The sequence below is a fragment of the Caretta caretta genome, chromosome 3 (assembly GCF_965140235.1).
Source record: "Caretta caretta isolate rCarCar2 chromosome 3, rCarCar1.hap1, whole genome shotgun sequence".
In the NCBI taxonomy this organism is placed as follows: Eukaryota; Metazoa; Chordata; order Testudines; family Cheloniidae; genus Caretta; species Caretta caretta.
The window spans coordinates 103,699,482-103,721,757 of NC_134208.1; the positions used below are offsets into that span (position 1 = coordinate 103,699,482).

General features: G+C 41.9%; 1 long non-coding RNA gene across 2 annotated transcripts in view; it reads right to left on the reverse strand.

Moving 5' to 3' along the window:
• Window positions 1–488: 488 nt before the first annotated feature.
• The window catches only part of LOC125634974 (uncharacterized), a 33,131-nt gene continuing 11,343 nt past the window's right edge, over window positions 489–22,276 (reverse strand). The window contains exons 1-4 of one of the 2 annotated variants that reach the window (XR_007356101.2): window positions 21,763–21,895; window positions 10,416–10,577; window positions 2,221–2,354; window positions 489–726 (exon numbers count right to left, since the gene is read on the reverse strand). This is a non-coding gene — a long non-coding RNA (uncharacterized LOC125634974). Of the gene's footprint in view, window positions 727–2,220; window positions 2,355–10,415; window positions 10,578–21,762; window positions 21,896–22,276 lie in introns of those variants that run through there. The other variant, XR_007356102.2, reaches the window with a different exon arrangement.

Consider the following 22,276-nt stretch of genomic DNA (forward strand, 5'->3'; position numbering starts at 1 on the left):
AGGTAGCAAACAGAAAATATTGATTGGCATTTAAAACAGGACTGTAATTCCAAGGTACGGTACTCAGCTGACTCAATTTTTTCCCACACAAATTCACTAAATCATTGTTATAGGGCTAGGCTTTTTCAAAGAAAAAAATTTATTCTTCGCCCACATCAGCATCTTGGTATTGTTTTAAAGCCTGTTTTCCCCCTTGTTTTGAACCAATACATTAGTTAGGAAATCCAAGCACAAGAAATTCTGTTAATTACAAAGAGGTTCAAAATGTAAATATTATGGTTATGAAGGCCATATAAAGAAAAAGACGGACAGACATTTTTAAGTGGAGAGAGACATGCTTCATTATTGTTCTTAAAAGTTGATGAAAACATTGCATAAACAAACAGCTGTTTTGTTATAATTAAAACATTTCTCTCCAGTCTTCTAAATCCAAGAACAACAATACAGGAGAAACAGAGGGAGAAACAAACTTGAAACAAACATGAAACTGACCAGTCTAGTTTTATTGTGCAAACTGAGTGAAAGAATAAAAGTTAAACAAACAGTATGATTGGTGACATAGATTTGAAGAGACCATCTTCTCATGGGTCACTTAGTTCACCTATCCATTTTCTTGAATCATGGTGGAATTGATTTCATGCTTCCGAAACTATCCATGATCAATGGGTTTTTCAAGTCTCACCTTGAATATCTCCAGCAACATTCCTTGCAGCTTGTTCAAAGATCCTGGCAATGACGATCATAAAAGTTTACGTAAGATTTAACCTTAACATCCTTGCAGCAATTTAGGCTCATCAGTTCTTTCCCCTTCGACTAATGAGAAAAATTCCCCTTTTTATTGTATTCCCTTAAATATGCATACAGACAGTAATGCCTATTCAGCCTTCTTTTGTCCACATATATTCTTCTAATCTTTTCTCATGCTGCAGGTATTATTTACCAAAGTTTTCAGCATATTTGTTGTTCTCCTCTGAACACTCTTCAGTTTGTCTGCATTAAAAGACGATGCCCAAAATTGAACCCAGTGCTGTCAATTGAGGCCTAGACAATGCAGAGTATAGTGGAATAATGACCTGAACTGTTACATGTAATGCTCCTATTTCTACAACACCTACAACATTTGTCTTTTTTTTTTAACTCCCTGTAACAGCATCACATTGTTAATTCACTCATATAATCATCCACTATAAACCCCATGTCTGTCTTTGGGGCACTTACAGACTAGCCAGGATTTCCCAGTTCCATGGGCCAAATTATTCCCTCTTACTTTCCTGGGTGAAAGAGACAAAAATCATCATGGATTCCTGGCCAGGGGACTCAAAATGTGGGTCAGCTGCCAAGGCAGCATCATTGCATCTGTCCCCAGACACTGGAGATGGTCCTCTGTGGGATGGGAATCTATGCATGGGAAAGGCAGAATGGGAGCCTGCACACAAGTGCAGTAAGCACATTGTTACCCCAAGAAACTACCAAGGAGGCCACTGACAAAACACTATAGCACAAGTCCTCCGCAAGACCACTTTTTGCACCATGGATCTTGCCTTTAGGGAAGGTTTTAGGAGTAACTGTCAGCAAAAGAAGCCCTGCCTGAACTGTGCTGACAGGGAGATGGGAGAGAGTTGCAGGGGACTGGGATCCAAGGCACAAGGAAGCAGAGTCTCTGTGTGGTTCCTTTTCTAAGGGGATGTCTACACTGGCAAGTTTCTGTGCCACAAGTTATACCACTTTTATTCAAGCGCTGGAATTAAACCGCTGTTGCATGTCCACACTGTGCTCCTTGAGACACTGGAGCACATCCACATTAGCAACTCTTGCAATGGCAAAGAGAGCAGTGCATTGTGGTAGCTATCCCACAGTGCAACTGGCCACAGGGTGCTTTGGGAAGGGTTTGCAATGCCTCATGGGGCAGGCAAAGCATTACATGATGCAGGTTTCCCAATACCATTGTTCCATGGGCATCCTATTGGCTAACTGCTTTTCAACTGAAGTGGGAGGTGGGAGAGTGTGACAGGGCATGTGTGTGTGCGAATGGGGCGGGAGACAGTGTGTTTTGGGGGACAGAGAGTGTGTCAGCATGCTGTCTTGTAAGTTCAGACAGCAGCACGAAGCAACCAGTCCTGAGGGAGGGGGAAACCCCAACATCAGCCCCCACCTCCCCCTCTGGGCTCTCTGCCCAGCAATCTCTCTCTCACACACACACACACACACACACACACCCACCTCTGCCTCTGCCTCTGTGTCCAACAGCATGATCATTCCACATTAATGGTTTGCTTTGTGTCCCGGAGCAGATCAGCACAAAGGCTGTCAGAAATGGTGCTTTGAACGGGGAGGGGCTCATGTCACCAGGGCAGCTGAGTTCAAAACAACAAGCAGAGCAGTCACTTGAGGCATGATGGGACAGCTCCAGAGGCCAATTACAGCACAGAAAGCAATCAAGCGTCTACACTGGCAGTAGAGCACTGGAGCCTCTGCGCACATAACCTTATGGCTCTCGTCGAGGTGGTTTTTTTGCTGCGCTGCAACTGAGGAGTTTCTGCACACAAAGTGGCTTGGCAGTGTGTACACGTCTGCAGTTTGAGCGCAAAAAGCTGCTTTACTACGCAGAAACTTGCCAGTGTCGACAAGCCCTGTGATTGGCACAAATCTCTGGAGATCTCCATATTATGGAAATTCTCCCTCTTCTCCCCAATGGAAACACAATGATGAGAACGGCAAGATGTTTCATGTATTCTGTGTGGATTTTCCACATAAGAGACCAATCTAAAATCAAATAGGGTCATTCCTATGTATCCTATATGGTCATTATGATATGAAGCTTGGAGGAGCCTTTCTGAAGCAAGAAAGGCAGGAACAATGTGCCTAAGGGCTAGTCTAAACTGGCAATGCTTTAATGTGGCTTGTGTGGTCACGGCACAGTGTTGGGAGAGAGCTCTCCCAGTGCTCTCAAAAACCCACCTCCACGAGAGGCATAACGACCAGCGCTGGGAGTGCGGCTCCCAGCGCTGGTGCTCTGTCTACACTGGCGCTTTACAGCGCTGAAATGGGCTGCGCTCAGGGGGGTGTTTTTTCACCCCCCTGAGTGAGAACGTTGCAGCGCTGTAAATGGCCAGTGTAGACGAGCCCTAAATAGGCTTCAGTTAATATTGTTGTCCCTTTGCTGAGCAGTAGCAGAATTCAGGCTCTTGCAGGTTGGTTTTCTGTGATGCAGAGCCAGGTATTTTCTTAGTGTAGTCTAAACAAACAAGTCCTGTTCCCTTGAACAGGGCGGTAACAAATGGCAGCAGAGGCAAATTCCTCTTGCAACAAGCTCAGGTTAGGCATCACTGCAGCATCTAGCCTCAGACTCTCTCCAGGGTGTCTCACAAATATCTTCTGCTTAACAAACTGTCTTTTTTCCCTCCCTCAGCCCCTACACCTTACACCTGGCAAACCACTACTCCCAGCTTGCTGACTGAGACCACATATTTTGAACTTTCTGAGCTCACTTTGTGTTCCAGATGTCCCTATTCTATTCCATAGGTTCTTATGGCATGCTCATCACCATAACTTACACAGATACCCTTAATGACTGTTTGGGAGTGGCTAGTGCACAGAGTATTAGCTCTTTTTATAAGCTGGAGGCTTATCCATCAAAGGTTCTTAACGTACAAGTCACTCATACCTTTCACTACAACATTGTCATAAAAAAAATTACTAACTCTGGTAAATTTTTAGAATCTGTTGTGCTGGAATGGTTGCAAATAGGGCAGTAAAAACACAACCTAATCTCTTCCTGATAAAAGGTGTGTTATAGTATCAAAGGAATGTATGCTCTGTTACATTTTGAATAATAGCATGGTTGTGATCCATGCTGATAAATCAAAGTGAAGGTTAACATTTATCAAGAGCTCACACAGCCATACTATCTTTCCACAACTGCATGAGTTTGGAACTGTGTCATGTTAACTTGGAATTTCCTGGCCTGCATCAGAGGCTTTTTGTTATTTAAACAGGAGAGAGGGGTGTTGCATTTAATTTCCTCATTTTGTTTTGTTAAGAAAAGTAAAAGTATCTGTCCTATAAAATTTACCCAGGAGACCACAGGAGAAGATTTATATTTACAGCTGTCTGAGGTGGGAAGGGAAAAGAGATGCTGAATGGGAAAGAGAAGAAAAGGAAGAAAAAAAGTGTGAAATATGTTAGGAATGGTGAATAAGGGGATGATGGGGAAGAAGAAAAGAAGTCAAGAACACAAAAAGCAGGAGGTGGTCAGGAAAAAGAAGTGACATAAAGAAACAGGTCATTTTTGTTATAAATCCATGAAAATTTGAAGTCCAATATCAGTCAAGTTAACATGTATCTCCTACTCCCAAAACCTTGAAGTAATGAGACAAGAGGCCAGGAGATAGATCGGGATTGGTCAATTGCTTTGTGGAAGGCAGGAATGGAGTATGCAGCCTCCAGTGAGGGGATCTGGTATTGAAGCAGCGTAAAAATAGGAAGCCCATTCTCCTGAAGTGACTCCTGTCTTGAAAATCTTGCCTTTGGGAAGTTGTGGGTTCCCATTATATGGTCATGTGTAGCAAAGGTGAGACCACGCTCAGGTGTGTGGGAATCCTCACTAGCAGCAGCGGAAAAGAGAGAAGGAGGGAGAAAAAGAGGTTAGACAAGATTAATACACCAGTCTTTCAGCACTGGTTTTGATCACAAGTGAAGATGAATTTGGAGTGCTCTCGTCCTAGACCCTACAGTTAGTATTTGCCCACATCACCTAACCAGTACATGCCTACAGTTTATATATTACTATTGTTGTTTGTACAATAGAGGCCCCAACCAGCCCATTGTGCTGGTGCTGAACAGACTCATAGTAAGAGACCGTCCCTGCCCTGAAGAGTTTAAAATCTAAGCAGACAAGACAAAGGGAGGAAGAAAAGAATCCCCACTTATTAGAAGCTGGAGAACAGGGACATCTAGTCAGTGGTAATCAGGGCTTCTCAGCAGCACTGAAAATCAGCTTCAAAGTGGCTGCTAGGAAATTTTAAGTTGGCAACCAAACTTAGAAGATACTTGAAAATGTAACCTACAGGTGACAATATCTGGTCACAGAGCAAACAGGAAAAAAATAAAGTCTCTCAAAGTAAATGAATAAATCTCAGCTGTACATCTGAATACTTACTTTAAGCATCAATTATTTCAATTTAGCTGTGGCCCTTTTTAGATTTCTCAAAAGGAATCAGATGTTCTATTGTGGTACTATTGTGATTTGGCCTCGCTTCCCAAAAATCAAGAAACCTGTTTCATAACCCTTTGCAGACTAAAATAGTGGCAGACTCTAATCAGGAGTCTCATTGCAGGAAACAGGCCTTCCTACAACAGGAAGCGTAGGAGAAACTACTGGAGACAGCCGTGCAAACCAGCCAATTTGCCAAAAAAAAAAAAAAAAAGAGACAAAATGGCTGTATACTGGCAACTCCTGTAGCAGGAAACCTCTGAATTAAGATCTCAATCTGCACAGCAATTTAACATGTCATCTGCTTCCTGGCAACTGATATTTGGAATCATTTGTATATTGCTTTTCAACTCTGTCTCATAAGCAGTGGCAAGTGATCTCTTCTGCAAAAGCAAGAAAGCCAAGGGCTTTTCCAAATTCTACCCAGAACAAATATTTCTAACCCCTTTTTTCCTCTGTTTTCATCAGTTTATCATTTCTAATTTTGGGGTTTGACATTCTTATTTCTCCTCTGATTTGGGTCCAGGGTAGATTAAGTCACAGCATGGTGCCTGCCAAGGCAAACTGTGATATCCATGAGATAATATAAAAGAACTTGATGGAAGCTAAAAATCACATTCTGCAATGAAGGCGAATAGGAGACTAATGGATTCCCTGTGATTTCTGCTTAATGAGAACATGACAGAAGACTAGGATACTTTGATTTTAAAAAAAGGTCCTTTTCATTTTTCAAGGGCATGAGTTTCAAAAGGGACTAGTAATTTGGGGTGCTTTACTTGAAATAACTTAAGGGAACCTGGTTTTCAAGGAGTCTCATGTTAGTCAATCAAAAACCGAGGCATCCAAAACCATTAGTTACGTCTGAAATCTTGGCCCGGAACAATAAACACCACAGGCTGAGACTTGCACTATTTGGCCAAAGAGGACAGCTTTTCATGGTCAACAACTGCAATAGTGAGAAATACACTGACCCCGTGCTCTGCTACCTCTAGCTGAACTGAGGCAGAGGGTCCAAATCACCAGTCCCAGGTAACACTCTCTTATCAACCAAGCATAGCAGGGATAGATAAGAAACCAGTCCCAGAGGTTTGGGAGCCTCCAGCCAGCTCCACATACAAAGGAGAGTAAGGAATCCATTAATCCTATGCCACAAAAGAGAAAGAGCTGAGATACTCAGTCCCACCCACCGGAAGCCCCCTGAAGCAAAGGAAGAAAAGAGGAGCTACTGAAGGATAGTGAGGCTTGACAGACGTGGTTACAAAGTAGGGTCACCAATTACGAGGTGTTATATGGCCACCTTGGTTATGTCTACACTGTGATAAAAAACCTTCAGCACCAATCTCAGAGCCCGGGTCAGCTGAAAATTGCAGGGTAGACATTTGGGCTCGAGCTGCAGCCTGGGCTCTGAGACCCTCCCCCTCGTGTGATCTCAAAGCCCAGAGTCCAGCCCGAGCCACAGAAGTATACACTGCAATTTTATAGCCCTGCAGCCCATGAACCAGAGTCAGCTGATCCTGAGCCAGTTGTAGCCATGCAGCAGGTCTTTTATTGCAGTGTAAACATCGAGTTTGCAACAGCCCCCTGAATGGGTGTGTAAAGGGGACATTGAGAGTGCAAGATGCCTCCTCCTGCTCCTGGACAGCCAGCCAGTGCCTTAAAGCAACAATCGAGTCCAGGAGAGGGCATTCCTTTCTTACGGTTTCTACAACATTTTTCACTGTGACTAATTGTTCAGACTGTTTGCAAACTGGTGGCCGTGCGAGTTTGCCACTTGCATTCACCCTATGCAATTGCTTGCTCACCCAAGTCCCATGATTTTGTTTCTGTTAATTCCCTAAGCTTTATAAAAGAAAAGAATACATTTGTGGCTCTGAAGGTGGGCTGGTGGTAGAGCAGATTGCCAGAGGAAGAAGGAGAGAGAACAGTAGATAAGTATTCCACGAGAAAATTTTAGGCCATTTAAAATCTGTTCCCTGTCTTCCTCTGCAAAAGAAAAAGCAGCTTATTTGGCTAGATCCATGGGGCCCAGATTTAAAAACACTTGGCTCCTTCCTGACTGAAAGAGGGAGAAAGGTGTAGCTGACTTTACAGTTTCTTCTCATATTCATACAAAGCAATTGAGTTTGGATGCAGAGTTTTGCATCAGTCAGGCATGCTCCAAAACTGACTTGGGTCACAGATGCCATTGTCCCCACTGCGACTCAAGGAAATCCCTGGAATTCAAGAGATTTGAGGCAACATCCTACCTTCCAGAGGTTGCCAGACCTCCTCAGACATGGCGAATGATCTGTTGGAGATGACTGAGAAGACAAGGTATTTATACAAACATTATTTTAATCCTACCAAAGGTTTGGGTTTGTTTCAATGTTTTGGTCAGAGAGCCAGTCCATTTCTTATTTTATCCAATCCACCCTTCTTTACAGGGGACACTACTGATATGATAAAAGGGACACGCCAGCCATATTAAATGAATATCAAGCAAGACAGAAGAGACTTCTGCAGAAAGCCTGCTTTCTTACAAAATGAGTTTTGCCAAGTTTACAAGAATCATGAGTTGAATTATCCAATTTGGTCATGAATGTTGCACATTTTGGTTCAAAGAAATGGTGAATAAAGTTTGCAATATGCCTTAGACTATGTAAACAAGTGGCATAGAGGTTGCTCTAAGTCAGGGATGACCAACCTGTGGCTCCGGAGCCGCATGCAGCTCTTCAGACGTTAATATGCGGCTCCTTGTCTAGGCACCAACTCCGGGCTGGAGCTACAGGCGCCAACTTTCCAATGTTCCGAAGGGTGCTCACTGCTCAACCCCTGGCTCTGCCACAGGCCCTGCCCCCACTCCACCCCTTCCTCTGAGCCTGCCGTGGCCTTGCTCCTCCCCCCAGCCCACAGCCTCCTGTACGCCATGAAACAGCTGATCGGGAGGTGCAGGGAGAGAGGGGAAGGCGCTTACTGACAGGGCTGCCAGTGGGTGGGAGGCGCTGGGAGCGGGGTCGGGGAGCTGATGGGGCGCTGCTGACGTATTACTGTGGCTCTTTGGCAATGTACATTGGTAAATTCTGGCTCCTTCTCAGACTCGGGTTGGCCACCCCTACTCTAAGTATTCACAGAACAATCTGCCTGTCTCTGGTTTGTTTTTTCCTCCTTTGATTTTCTCTTTTAGAGTGCTATTCTTTGTTTTAGTTATTTGGTTAGGTTTTAATTTTTTTCCCCCTCAACAAAGAATCGTAGAACCACTTTCTTATAGCCATGAACTTTAAACATCTGGCCAGAAGTCTGTATTGATCTTCAACTGATTGTACTTAAGCCAATACTTCTGAAACTAAAGAACTCTATAATCACCTATAATTGCTGGACACTGCCACTGAAGAAAGGACAACATGAGTGGACCTGAAGAATTAACTGGACTTGTATGTACCCTCAGTGTATGTAATAGCTGCTTCCTAAGTGGATGGCCATGAAACGATCAGGAAGAAGGTTTAATGGACAATCAGTGATTCAGCATAAAGGAACTAGATGATTCAGTTTATTTAATAGGTCCTGTTTTCCTTTTCTTTGTTTCCTTTTTCTCATGCTTGTCTATTTGTCCCAGAATTAATTGTTAGGATGGCACATAGTTTCATGGAGGAGAGTTACTCTAATTCAGAGGTTCTCAAACTGGGGATCAGGACCCCTGGGGGGGGTTGTGAGGTTATTACATTGAGGGTCGCGAGCTGCCAGCCTCCACTGTAAACCCCGCTTTGCCTCCAGCATTTATAATTATGTTAAATGTACAAAAAAGTGTTTTTAATTTATAAGGGGGGGGGGTCACACTCAGAGGCTTGCTATGTGAAAGGGGTCACCAGCACAAAAGTTTGAGAACCACTGCTCTAATTAAACTGTGAAACGATTACAGACTTGTGTTTTTAATTTCTCTCGTCAGTTGAAGGAACTGAGAGGTGTTAACATCAAAATATGCTATGCTCAGAGTACACTAAAAGAATACGATGCAATCCAACTTCTTATTTATTATAATATGGCCAATTAATAAATGCATGGCTCTGACCTGTAAAAAGAACAGAGAAGAAGAGAAATTTTCAGAAACAGAGCGAAGACACAGGGAGAGACTGAATAGAGTGAAATGAGATAATAAAGAGAAAGAAGAGAGGGAAATTGTGCCAAGAAAAGGGGGAACGGAAAAGAGAAAAGGCAAAGGAAATGTAAGAAAAGTCAAAAAATAAAAACGATTTTATACATGTGATGGTTTGTATTTTGCTGCATTTCTTTGGCAGATATACCACTAGTTCTGTCAATTTGCAGGATAAAGGGTGGTGCAGTAAGAGAAGTTTGTGGTGAAGGGACTGGCATCTCATTGGTCCCAGGCATGGAACTAGTTTAATGTTACTGACAATATATGTGTGCACACAACTTATTGGGTATGTAGAGTATAAATGAGCCAGGTTCTACTCTATCCGTACTGCTGACAGAGGCAGGAGGTATTTTCAAGTACTGACACTAATCTTTAGGGGACGTAGGGTTTCCAGCGATGTACTGACTATCTTCCCCTTCTGGCCATTGTATGTTCATGGTAGAGATGAACCTAAATGAAGACTAGAGAACCAAGTATCTCTGAACTTTGAGGATCTTAAGATCTGGTTGAGCTTTTTACTGCCCTACAGCTTTATCACAGAGTGACACGGTGCAAACTATGAGGAAGTTCAAAAGTTTATCCAAATCAGAACTTAGTATTTTAGGAACATGTCTAATTCAGATGGACAATTTGAAGTATGCACCAAGCATTCAATAACTATGTGTGTGTTATATTAAAGATCTCCCTTAAAACAATTTAGCATAGAAACCACAGTGCAGATGGGTGGATAAAGCTATTGAGTTCAAATACAAGAGTGGATTACAATAGGTGAATAGGGAACTGAGGGCGGAATACTTGCGGCACCACCCTAAATTTCCTTTTAACTTACTTAGTCAGGCACATATCCATACAACAAAAATAAATGCAACATCCATGTCCAGATTTACTTGTCTCTTAAAAAAAATATAAAGGAAACATCTTTAATACAGTTTCAATGCATTTACTTTACTCCTGTAGACGGCTTTTAAAATGTAGGGATGATAAAGGCAAAAGAAGGAGGAAACTAACTACATGATACTAAATAATATGTACAAACATTAGAATTCACATACACATTATGAAGATGTTACTCACCCTTAGTATCAAAGCATGTTGCAGCAGAGAGGATCTTGATGATGATGTCAATATACCTCTACAGATGAGGTCCATGGGGTCTGACTCTGACCAGGTTATTTTTTGAGCAATAGAGCCAGCTATTCAAGGGTGTTCAGCTCCTCTTGGTCTCAGTGGCGGCTGCTGAGAGAGGAGCTCTTTTGAAAATCTGGCCACCAATGACGGGCACAAATATCAGACACCTGACTCTGAAGAGGCCTTGTTCTTAGGAGCAGGGCACCTAACTGCCATTTGTGTCTTTGAAAATCTCCCCCTAAGTTATGAAAATTTAAGGTTTGTCTACACAGTGTTGGGATTCCCTCTGAGACCTTTTCCACTGGGCTTATCCAAAACACCTCATCCAGTTCTGGGAGAATACTTCATCTGGTTCTCTGCAGCCCAAGAAATCAGTTCAACTCCAGACTCATCACTGTGGTTTCTTTTTTGGCATTCAATCAAACTACACTTGAGTTGAACAGGCTCAAGTGTAGCAGGTGGGTACAGAGTATAACCACACATCCAACATACAAAATCATGAAACAGCTTATATACACACTTACATGTAATACTATTGGTTAATACCTCATTTCACACACGTTATGATTGGTCAACTAATTTTTGTAACCAGTACCTGTACAGATCATGAACTGCCTACCAGCTGCAAAGTCTTCTAGTAAGCAAAACTGCAGCTGCAAGCTTATCATACATTACTCTTCTTTAATCTACTAACTACATGTTATTTACAAGGCCACTCGTGAATTTATGCTGTGTCCATTGTTAACCTCATTTTCCTTACTTCTGTTTTCTTTCATTGTTCAGCCAAGGCCTACACACAGTGCTTTAGTCTGCACCAGAGAGGTGTAAATTTTAGTCCATAGTAGCATGGTCCTCACTAACTGACCCACGTGGACCCTGCTGGAACACATTACATGTTCCCTAGTGTGTGTGAATGTAGTTCTATTTCAAACAGTTCTACAATAACATGCTAGGGAGCTTTTAGTGCATGCCAGCAGAGTCCATGCAAGCCAGTTAGTGCACAACATGCTGGGGTACATTAGAATTTACACTACAGCCAGTACAGACTAAAGCAATGTGTAGACGAGCTCTGAGATGACTTTGGTAAAGTTAATCCTGACTTACGCGGCTATACAGGAGAGGAGAATCTGACACTAGGTCTCCTCAAATTCTTCTTTTTTCCTAAGTTTACTCTCTTATTCAACCAGCTCTCCCATTATGGAATATTTAAACTGCTTGGCGATTTCAATTTCTTTTAGTTACAGCATTCACTGTCAGCAGGAACTTTTCTGTGGTCTCTTTCTGTGCGTCTGGCTCTCTAGATACCAGATACAAACACAAAGAATTCTGTGTCACTGGGATTACAGCTGCCTAATTTATTTTTTCAGCTTTTTTACTTCTTCCTGCTAGGTATGGACCACAGGTCATTGCCCTAGCATGTGTGTTAAGTTTCTCTTCTCCCTGTAGTTCCAGTTCAGTGACTGTCTGATGGTTGAGGAAGAAAGCGTTTTCTGCTGAGTGCAGATTCCTAGGTTTAAAATACTTCCACAGCTCTACTTCTCACTGGAATATAGTCCTGCTTGTAGGGAGTTACTTTCAAGGAGTCACTGAACACATTCAATCAGATTTCAAACCAACTCATTCTTCACAGGGTTGAAATTCACTCACACAATTTCTTTTTGAAGCAGCGCCTCTGTGACTTATTAGCTAGGGAGAGGGAGCAGAAGTGAAGAGAAGGCCTGGGGGCAACAGCAACACACCAGTGACTGGGACGATGGTCTTCCTCTGAGGCAGGCACATGGAACTGGGCATTAAGAGCCTCTGTGTTCTAATCCCAACTCTGCTACTTGCTTGCTTTGTGGCCTTGACCAAGTTAACGAACCTCTCTTTGCCTCAGTTTCTCCATCTGTAAAACTGTGTCCACATATCTATTCAGGGGACACCATCATAGGGCCTAATCACACCAGCCACACTATCAGAGGCTCGTTCACCTGCACATCTACCAATGTGATGTATGCCATCCTGTGCCGGTGATGCCCCTCTGCCGTGTACATTGGTTAGGTTGGACAGTCTCTGCGAGAAGGAGTGGATGGACACAGATCAGATTTCAGGATTTATGGCATTCAAAGATCGGTTGGAGAACACTTCAATCTCTTTGGTCACTTGATTACAGACCTAAGGGTTGCAATTCTTCAACAGGAAGACTTCAGGAGGAGACTCCAACAAGAGACTGCTGAATTGGAATTAATTTGCAAACTGGATACAATTAACTTAGGCTTGAATAGAGACTGGGAGTGGATGTGTCATTACACAAAGTAAAACTATTTCCCCATGTTTATTCCCCCCCTCCACCCCCCACTGTTCCTCAGATGTTCTTATCAACTGCTGGAAATGGCCCACCTTGATTATCACTACAAAAGGTCATCCTACCCCCCCTACCCCCCCCCCCCCCGCTCTCCTGCTGGTAATAGCTCACCTTACCTGACCACTCTTGTTACAGTGTGTATGGTAACACCCATTGTTTCATGTTCTCTATGTATATAAATCTCCCCACTGTATTTTCCACTGAATGCGTCCGATGAAGTGAGCTGTAGCTCACGAAAGCTTATGCTCAAATAAATTTGTTAGTCTCTAAGGTGCCACAAGTACTCCTTTTCTTTTTGAGAATACAGACTAATATGGCTGCTACTCTGAAACCTGACTTTATGGAGGATGACTGAAATTCGGATTGCTACAGAGCTTCTAATGTTTTCCCTCCAAGCCTCAGTGAAGATACTATACTTTGGAAGTTGCAGTGTACAAAGGCACAGTTTGCCTGCTGAGTAAGAAATTAGTCTGACAGTTGTTAGGATATAGATATTCAGGCCTGTCTGCAAAGGCCTATATTTTAAGAATTTAGGTTTATTCTCATCACTTAGCTAGTTATAGAAGTATAAAAGAATCAAAATCACAATCTGCCTGTTAATGGGCCTTCAATGTGATATATGCCATGTGCCAGCAATGCCCTTCTGCCATGTACATTGGCCAAACCAGACAGTCTCTATGCAAAAGAATAAATGGACACAAATCTGACATCAGGAATCATAACATTCAAAAACCAGTAGGAGAACACTTCAAACTCTCTGGCCACTCAGTAAAAGATTTAAGGGTGGCAATTTTGCAACAGAAAAGCTTCAAAAACAGACTCCAATGAGAAACTGCTGAGCTTGAATTAATATGCAAACTAGATACCATTAACTTGGGTTTGAATAGAGACTGGGAGTGGCTGGGTCATTACACATATTGATTCTATTTCCCTAAGTTAAGTAGCCTCACACCTTCTTGTCAACTGTCTAAATGGGCCATCTTGATTATCACTACAAAAATTTTTTTCTCCAGCTGATTATAGCTCATCTTAACTAATTAGCCTCTCACAGTTTGTATGGCAACTTCCAACTTATCTGTGTGTGTGTGTATATATATACATAAACACATACATATACACACACACACACACACACAATATCTTCTTACTATATGTTCCATTCTATGCATCCGATGAAGTGGACTGTAGCCCACGAAAGCTTATGCTCTAATAAATTTGTTAGTCTCTAAGGTGCCACAAGTACTCCTGTTCTTTTCTCTTACAGTGACAGTCTGAGGCCCTGTTCTTAGGCTAAGATCTTTGGCTAAACAGCAAAGGCAGCCATAAGCTGGGAAGTGTATGGTCACATCCTCACATTCCAAACTAGTCATATTGAAATAAGGCAATCAGGGGCTGTTAGAAAGGTGATCTGATCTATCACCTCCAGAGAAAGGGAAGAGCCTAGAAGATGTAAAAGGAAGTTTAGTTTGATAGTTTTCTGTTTGGTAAGAACTCACTTATCAATAGACACAGCTGGGAAACACTTATGCCTGTTTATGGGCCTTCTCTTACAATGTGATATATGCCATCATGTGCCAGCAATGCCCCTCTGCCATGTACATTGGCCAAACCGGACAGTCTCCACGCAAAAGAATAAAGGGACACAAATTTGACATCAGGAATCATAACATTCAAAAACCAGTAGGAGAATGCATCCGATGAAGTGAGCTGTAGCTCACGAAAGTTTATGCTCAAATAAATTTGTTAGTCTCTAAGGTGCCACAAGTCCTCCTTTTCTTTTTGCGGATACAGACTAACATGGCTGCTACTCCGAAACCTGTCACTTATGTCTTTATAGATGTAGTTGTGAAATCCTCACGTCTGTATTGTTTTGTCATTATAGTTCCCACTTTGCTATTGTTTATTTGCATGGTCTCTGTTTGGTTCTGTGATTGTTTCTGTCTGCTGTATAATTAATTTTGCTGGGTGTAAACTAATTAAGGTGGTGGGATATAATTGGTTGGCTAATCATGTTACAATATGTTAGGATTGGTTAGTTAAATTTCAGTAAAATGATTGGTTAAGGTATAGCTAAGCAGAACTCAAGTTTTACTATATAGTCTGCAGTCAATCAAGAAGTAAGGGGGGGAATGGAAACAGGGAATGGGGGTGGAGAAATTGGAATCATGTTTTGCTAAGGGGGGGGGATGGGAACAGGGAATGGGAACAGGGACACAGGTAAGGCTCTGTGGTGTCAGAGCTGGAAAGGGGGACACTGAGGAAGGAAACTGGAATCATGCTTGCTGGAAGTTCACCCCAATAAACATCCAATTGTTTGCACCTTTGGACTTCGGGTATTGTTGCTCTCTGTTCATGCGAGAAGGACCAGGGAAGTAAACGGGTGAAGGAATAAGCCCCTAGCAACAGTCTTGATGGAAATTACAACACATAGGGATGTCATCCTGGCTGGAACTGAAGTTGGTTATGCAATAGCTACTCGGTGAGGAGAGTTCAGGGCACAGCAAGCCTTAACTCTCCTTGACTTTTTTCAGAGTAACAGCCGTATTAGTCTGTATTCGCAAAAAGAAAAGGAGTACTTGTGGCACCTTAGAGACTAACCAATTTATTTGAGCATAAGCTTTCGTGAAGCTCACAAAAGCTTATGCTCAAATAAATTGGTTAGTCTCTAAGGTGCCACAAGTACTCCTTTTCTTTTCTCCTTGACTTTGTGAGGCAGTCTGACACAGCATGCTATTGTAACCTAGCAGTTTTCTGTTTAATTTCCTTTGCTCCTTATACCAAATACTCCACTCCCTACAGAACAATAAGATGTGTTATGCTGAGAAGCACCAACCACAATTTTCTCCTCTCTGTAACTAAATAATAAAACTCACTCATTTTGTTTAGGAAGATACTGCAAAATCACTCTGAAATCAGTAGTGCAAGTGTCCTATTCATTTGAATGGAAATTTGGATATTAAAAAATTTTAAAAAATAGAAAATAAAAGGTAAGTGGAACAACAATGCTCAGTGAACGTGATCCCCACAATATTCACAAAGCTATGATCTGATTCAAGATGCAGCAGCAACCTTGCAGTGTCCTTTAAACACAATATACCCCTCTTTTATACAATAGAAATATTTCCATGCAATGAACAATGGGCCAAGTGTTCAGCTGGTGTAAACTGGCATAACTCCTGCTGCCACAGAGGTCTGCAAAACTGACTGAATCACTTTATACCTCACTTGTAATTTGGCAGAAGATCCCACTGAGCCATTTATAGGTTTTTCTCTGTGTTCCTCCTCTGGAGAGAGAGAGTGTTCTTGCAGTGAAACTTCTCACTGCTCCAGAAGTATGCTTCTAACCTAAAAACCCAATAAATTGCCTATTGAGACCTAGCTGATAATCAAACGCCATAGCAGACCCCCTAACTGTGTTTGCAGGAAGATCAGTTCCGGAATACATGTGAATAATGCCTAGTTCAGACTATTTTTAGTAATCCATTTGAGAATATTCTTTGAGGGACAATACTTCTCAGTCAGGGCTTGATCTAATACCAGTTGAAATTAAAAGAAGTCCTTTTATTGACTTCAGCAAGCAATGGATCAAACCCTAAAACCACAATGAAGAGTCTGACAGACCAAGTATTTGATGTATCCAGGGGCCCCTCAATACTTCTTTATTTGGAACATGTATCTCATGTTATTATTCTAATAAAAACTTGATTTTGTGCACAGACACTGATTTATTGCACCCTTATTTTAGACTTTTTAAAAAAAAAAATAGTTGTTTATGCACTTCAGCTTGCTGCCCAAAAATGTCATTTCTTCCGTTTCAGGGAATGATAATTATTTAATCAATGTTTAGCAGCTTCTCCTTGTAAAAAATATAAAAATCAATCACAATAAACCTATAGGGGAGCAGTGAATGTACATATTAAATGCAATTTTAACCATATACAGTGTGTTATAAGAATGCTTGAACCTCTATAGTGCTATCAAACATTGCAAACGAGGACATTACATTGTGTGGCTATTTATAGCCACCCAAGCCCATCATTTGCCTCTTGGAGTTTGGGATTTCTCTTTCAACTGTAAGCAGAGCTTCCTCTCTAGTTTTGTTTATGTGTCTGTCTGTCAGCCCAGCGCCAGTGCCTGTCTCTGCTTTGCTGCCGCTGCTCCCTCATCCTGTTTGGTCAGTGAAGATTGCCGTTGATGCAGCATTCCTGACCAGATTCTCCCACAACACTGCAGGATGTTTTAGTGACATTAACATGAGCAGCCTTTTCAGAGCCTAGCATCCATGCCTCGTGCTGCTGGTTCCACTATTTCCTATACAAAAGTCTACTTTGGTTTCCTGGTAGGCCCAAATTTGCTGTCCCCTTTGTAAAAACACAGCTGCTACTTGCTCCCCATTCCACTCAGTTCAAAAGGCACCAGCACACAACTGAGTATTTTAGAAACTCTCCTATCAGCTATATCCAAAATGAACAATACCCTTGCCAGTCACAGAACTGTAAGAAAGGGTATACTTAGACTGAGTGGTGGCATCACATGCATGACAGTGAAGGCATATCTTGGCCCATATTGTTCTATTCACACAATACATTAGCGTTTCCCAGTGACTGGCCTTTGATTTGTTCTCCCGCGGGGTAGAGTGAATTTTATCATCAAGCATGATAGGCTGGATCCTGCAAGCGCTGAGCTCCCCCAGCTCACAGGGATAGCTCAGTGGTTGGAGCATTGGCCTGCTAAGCCCAGGGTTGTGAGTTCAATCCTTGAGGGGGCCATCTAGGGAACTGGGGCAAAAATTGGGGATTGGCCTGCTTTGAGCAGGGGGTTGGGCTAGATGACCTCCTGAGGTCCCTTCCACTCCTGATATTCTATGATTCTATGATTTACGACCATAAAACCGGCGGCAACTCAGCACCTCACAGGATCAAACTCTGTATCCCCATGTCCATCTTGCTCACCTTAGTGTCCAGAAAAGGGCCCAATTCCCATTTGCAGTAAGGCCATTTTACACCACTCTGGCAGTCAAAGAGACCTTAAAGTGGGTGCAAAAGAGTGGAGGCGTGTGTCTGGAAAGCTGACCCCACAGAAATCAATGGGAGGTTTGCCATTGATTTCATGCAGGCCAGGTTTTCACTTTGACTCTTTCACACCCATCTGAAGGCCCCTTCACCCTGGCAGTACTGTCTAAGCTGCCTTAGACTAAATGAGAATCAGACCCATTTTTTGGGGGGGGAGGGGTGGTGAAACAAAGTAAGGAAGTGGTGAAACAAAGTAAGAAATTATAATGATTTATTCTCTGTCTCCTTGTATTGCTCCTGTGTCTGCCAGAGAGCTATAGATTCCTAGTTCTCAATTTGGTAGTGGGAAGGGGAAGGAAAAATGGGTCCTGGGTACAAATAAATAAAATAAAATAATAATAATTATTATAATAATAAATGGAGTGTATTCTTTACACACCTGATCTACCCCAGCAGCACCCAATGGGAAAAAACAGGTCAACAACATCAATGGGGGTGAACACACACAGTATGGGTGACCGTGAAGGCACATCAGCTGTTGGACACAGAACCGATTGTTGAAATGGAGCCAGCAAGACACATCAGTTTAACGCCCATCAGCATTACAAGGGTTTGGTTTTGGGTCTTTTGTTCCAAGACAGCCAAGCTGGAGATTAACTGACTTGAAACCTCCAATGAACAATAAAGCTTTGTGTTTTTTGAAACCTGTGGAAATTGGAGTACAGATCTTGAAGAATTTATCCCTTTCAGTAACAAACCCAAGATAACATAGAGTTGTTAGAGAACCCAGAAATTGCTGCTCTTGGATTCTTCAAAGTCTGTAGGGAATACAGAATTCCAGAACCTATGACCACCTCAGTACAACCTAACCATAATCCAGAGTTTATAGTCTCATTAATTTATGTCCAGGATGAGTGCATGAATATCCCCCTTCAAAACCTAACCTATTTAAAAAAAAAAAAAAAACAACCTGCAAAGCCCACCAGCAATATCATCTATACCTTGCTCAGTATCAGTTCACAGGTTTGTAGCATTTGTGCCTATAATCTCTAAATCAGTAGCTCTCAACCTTTCCAGACTTCTGTACCCCTTTCAGAAGTCAGATTTGTCTTGTGTACCCCCAAGTTTCACCTCACTTAAAAACTACCTGCTTACAAAATCAGATAAAAAAATACAAAAGTGTCCCAGCAAACTATTACTGAAAAATTGTTCACTTTCTCATTTTTACCATATAATTATAAAATAAATCAATTGGAATACAAATATTGTATTTACAGTCCAGTGTATAGTATATAGAGCAAGTCATTGTCTGTGTGAAATTTTAGTTTGTACTGACAGCACTAGTGCTTTTTATGTAGCCTGTTGTAAAACTAGGCAAAAGATGAGTTGATGTATCCCCCGGAAGACCTCTGTGCACACGTATTCTTGGTTGAGAATCACTGCTCTTGCCCCTGAAGAGTTTAGGCTTGTACTCTTTGTTTAGCATACTCATCAGATTGTGAATCGGCACGTAATAAATAAAAAATAAAAAATACTACTACATAGGACTGGCCCATGCTCTATTCCACAGTGTGCAGCAAATCACTGCCCTTCACTGTGTTTGGGAGATTTCATAGTAGCAGCCGTGTTGGCCTGTATCCGCAAGAAGAAAAGGAGGACTTGTGGCACCTTAGAGACTAACAAATTTATTTGAGCATAAGCTTCCGTGAGCTACAGCTCACTTCATCGGATGCACATCCAATCAAGTGAGCTGTAGCTCATGAAAGCTTATGCTCAAATAAATTTGTTAGTCTCTAAGGTGCCACAAGTACTCCTTGTATTTGGGAGAGATTTTCAAAGCCACAAATGGCAGGCACTTCGGCATCCAAGTCCCATTGACTTTCAATGAGAGTCAGACATTTAACTGTCATGTGTTCCTTTTATAATCTCCCTAGTCCATAGATGCATTTAGAATATTAGTTGATTGGGGAAAAAAGTCTCAATTCTACAAGTTCTGGTAATAGCTAAGATCAAACTATTCTATGTATGGTGCATGGTCTCCCTTTTCATTTGTTTTGTTTCTTAAGGTCCTGCCTCATGATTTTTGAATGTCTGGGCTTGGCAACACTGCTGTAATGTGACATGGATCTGGCTTTCAGGAGGTTGTGCCCCTGTTTATTGTTTCTACATTTAAAAAACGTGTAACAACTTTCAAATCAGTCTCACTTCAGCAATGTCTAAGGGATGAGACCCACTTTAATTTAGCGTAACATCTCATTATAACAGAGGTGCAGAGGCTCCTGTTCCTCATTGGCATAATTGCAACAAAGGGTTTCTGTGGTAGATTGCATCTGTTTTGTTCTCCCAAATTGTTCTTCTCATCATTTAGATCCATATTCATTTCACAAACAGCTTCTCTCTCACTCTCCTTTGTTCAGCTGTTAATTACCTTCATTCCCCTCATTCTTTTCATAGCCTGCCAATCCATTCACAAGGACGTGAGGATCCAAAGACATATATGCACTCAATATATTTCAGATGTTAATTTACTTGTGCTTCTAGTTCAACATATTCTTATCTTCACCAAAACAAGGAAAATAAACCAGAAAAGACTGATGTGCCTAAGCAAACACCTTAACTATATATGTACCTAAGCAAGTAATTATCAAGTAATCACTGAATAATTCCAATAGATGCTGAACTTGGCTAATCTCTCTGATGAAAATCATAATTATGTACTTTGGAAAGGAAGGATGGCATTTAATTTATAGTCCATTACTTATCAGCCAGCTTTAGATGGTGATCAATGATATAACCCAATAGTGGGCCAACTTGCATTTCTATTTGAAGTATTTCTCCAAGCCCTTTCTTTGCCAAGTCACACAAATGTTCAGACGTTTCTTTCACGTGGACTGGACACTAGAATGATCTCACCCTTGCATCCAGCCCCCTGGGACACCAGAGGCTGTCAGTCCCAGCCATGTCATTCAGCCTGGGAGCAAAGATGAGGATGTGGGCCTTCATGCTTTCGCACCTTTTAGGATCATTTCTGAAGGACACAGAGGTGGATTGCCAACTCAAATGTTTGTCCAAGTGGTTAAGTGACAACACAGCTTGTGGGTCAAATAATTATTTAGAAAACCCTGGGGTGGCTAGGCTGGATAGTTCACTCTCACTGCGCCAGGCAGGGAGGAGGGGGAGTTGTGGGGAAGCACGGCTTATCCAGCCCAGAGATGTTTCAGAGTAGCAGCCATGTTTGTCTGTATTCGCAAAAAGAAAAGGAGTACTCGTGGCACCTTAGAGACTAACCAATTTATTTGAGCATAAGCTTTCGTGAGCTACAGCTCACTTCATCGAATGCACAGAGACAGAGAGGAGGGGGAACTCCCCCTTGCTTTTACCAGAGGAAGGTGATCTGTGCTGCCCCCACTGCCCCTCACATTTAATCACACACTTTCAAGCCAGTCTGAACTAGATGATGTGGAATCCATGTGGATTCAAGGCAAACTCAGCCAATCTCCCCAGGGAACCAGCATGAGCAGAACAGGAGTGATACTCCAGCCGGCGATGATCCAGCCAGGGATGAAATCACACAGCTAAGAATTGAAGGTGGGCTATTCCTCATTCAAAAACACACAAAAGTGAAGGAATGCACATGCGTGCACTCTCTTTCTCTCCCCCCACCTCTCCAACATTCCTATTTCCAAGTTTATTTTGGAGTCCCATCAGTTGAAAGTGACTTCCTCTTTGAAAAAATGCATCTTTAGAACTCAATTAATACACCAAACACTTCTACAGAATAGGTCCTGAATGTATAAGAAACCATGTTTTATTATCACTGGAAATGAACAGATTTCTATTATGGTGTGGCTAGATGGAGTTTTTACTTCTCTAGATGTAAATCACTTAGCGAGTGGTATTTATTGTTCCAAAAATACAGATTTATGTATTTACTTACTTCTAGCTTTGTTTTATGCACTAGTGTAGTACCACTGGCTGCTTTGTCTTGTCAAACCTGCAGTTTAACCGGATTACTGGCCTGAGTTTTGGCTCTAGGAATCAGTTTCCCAGAAGTGGACAGTGGTGTGAGAGCGCCTTCTATAGAGGGGAAAAAGAAATGTATGACAGTAAAGAAAGGCATTGCAAGCTCAAAGGCATTAAAACTAAACTGTGACTCTCAGCTGCAAGCATTATCATTTTTAATCTGTAATAAAGAAATATACAAGAAAGAGAACAGTTATCTTTATTTAAGAATAATGGGCCAAATTCACCCTAGAGATAACAAGGATATATTTTATATTTATCTGATGATGATAACAAATACTTCATCCCAATGTAGTTAAATGACAAGTAGTTCTAGTGATCTCTATTTATAAAAACACACACATACGTCTCTGTGGTTCTCCAGGCACTTAAACATTAATTAATTTGGCTTTCCAACACTCTTAGGAGATAAGTGATATTTACCTAAC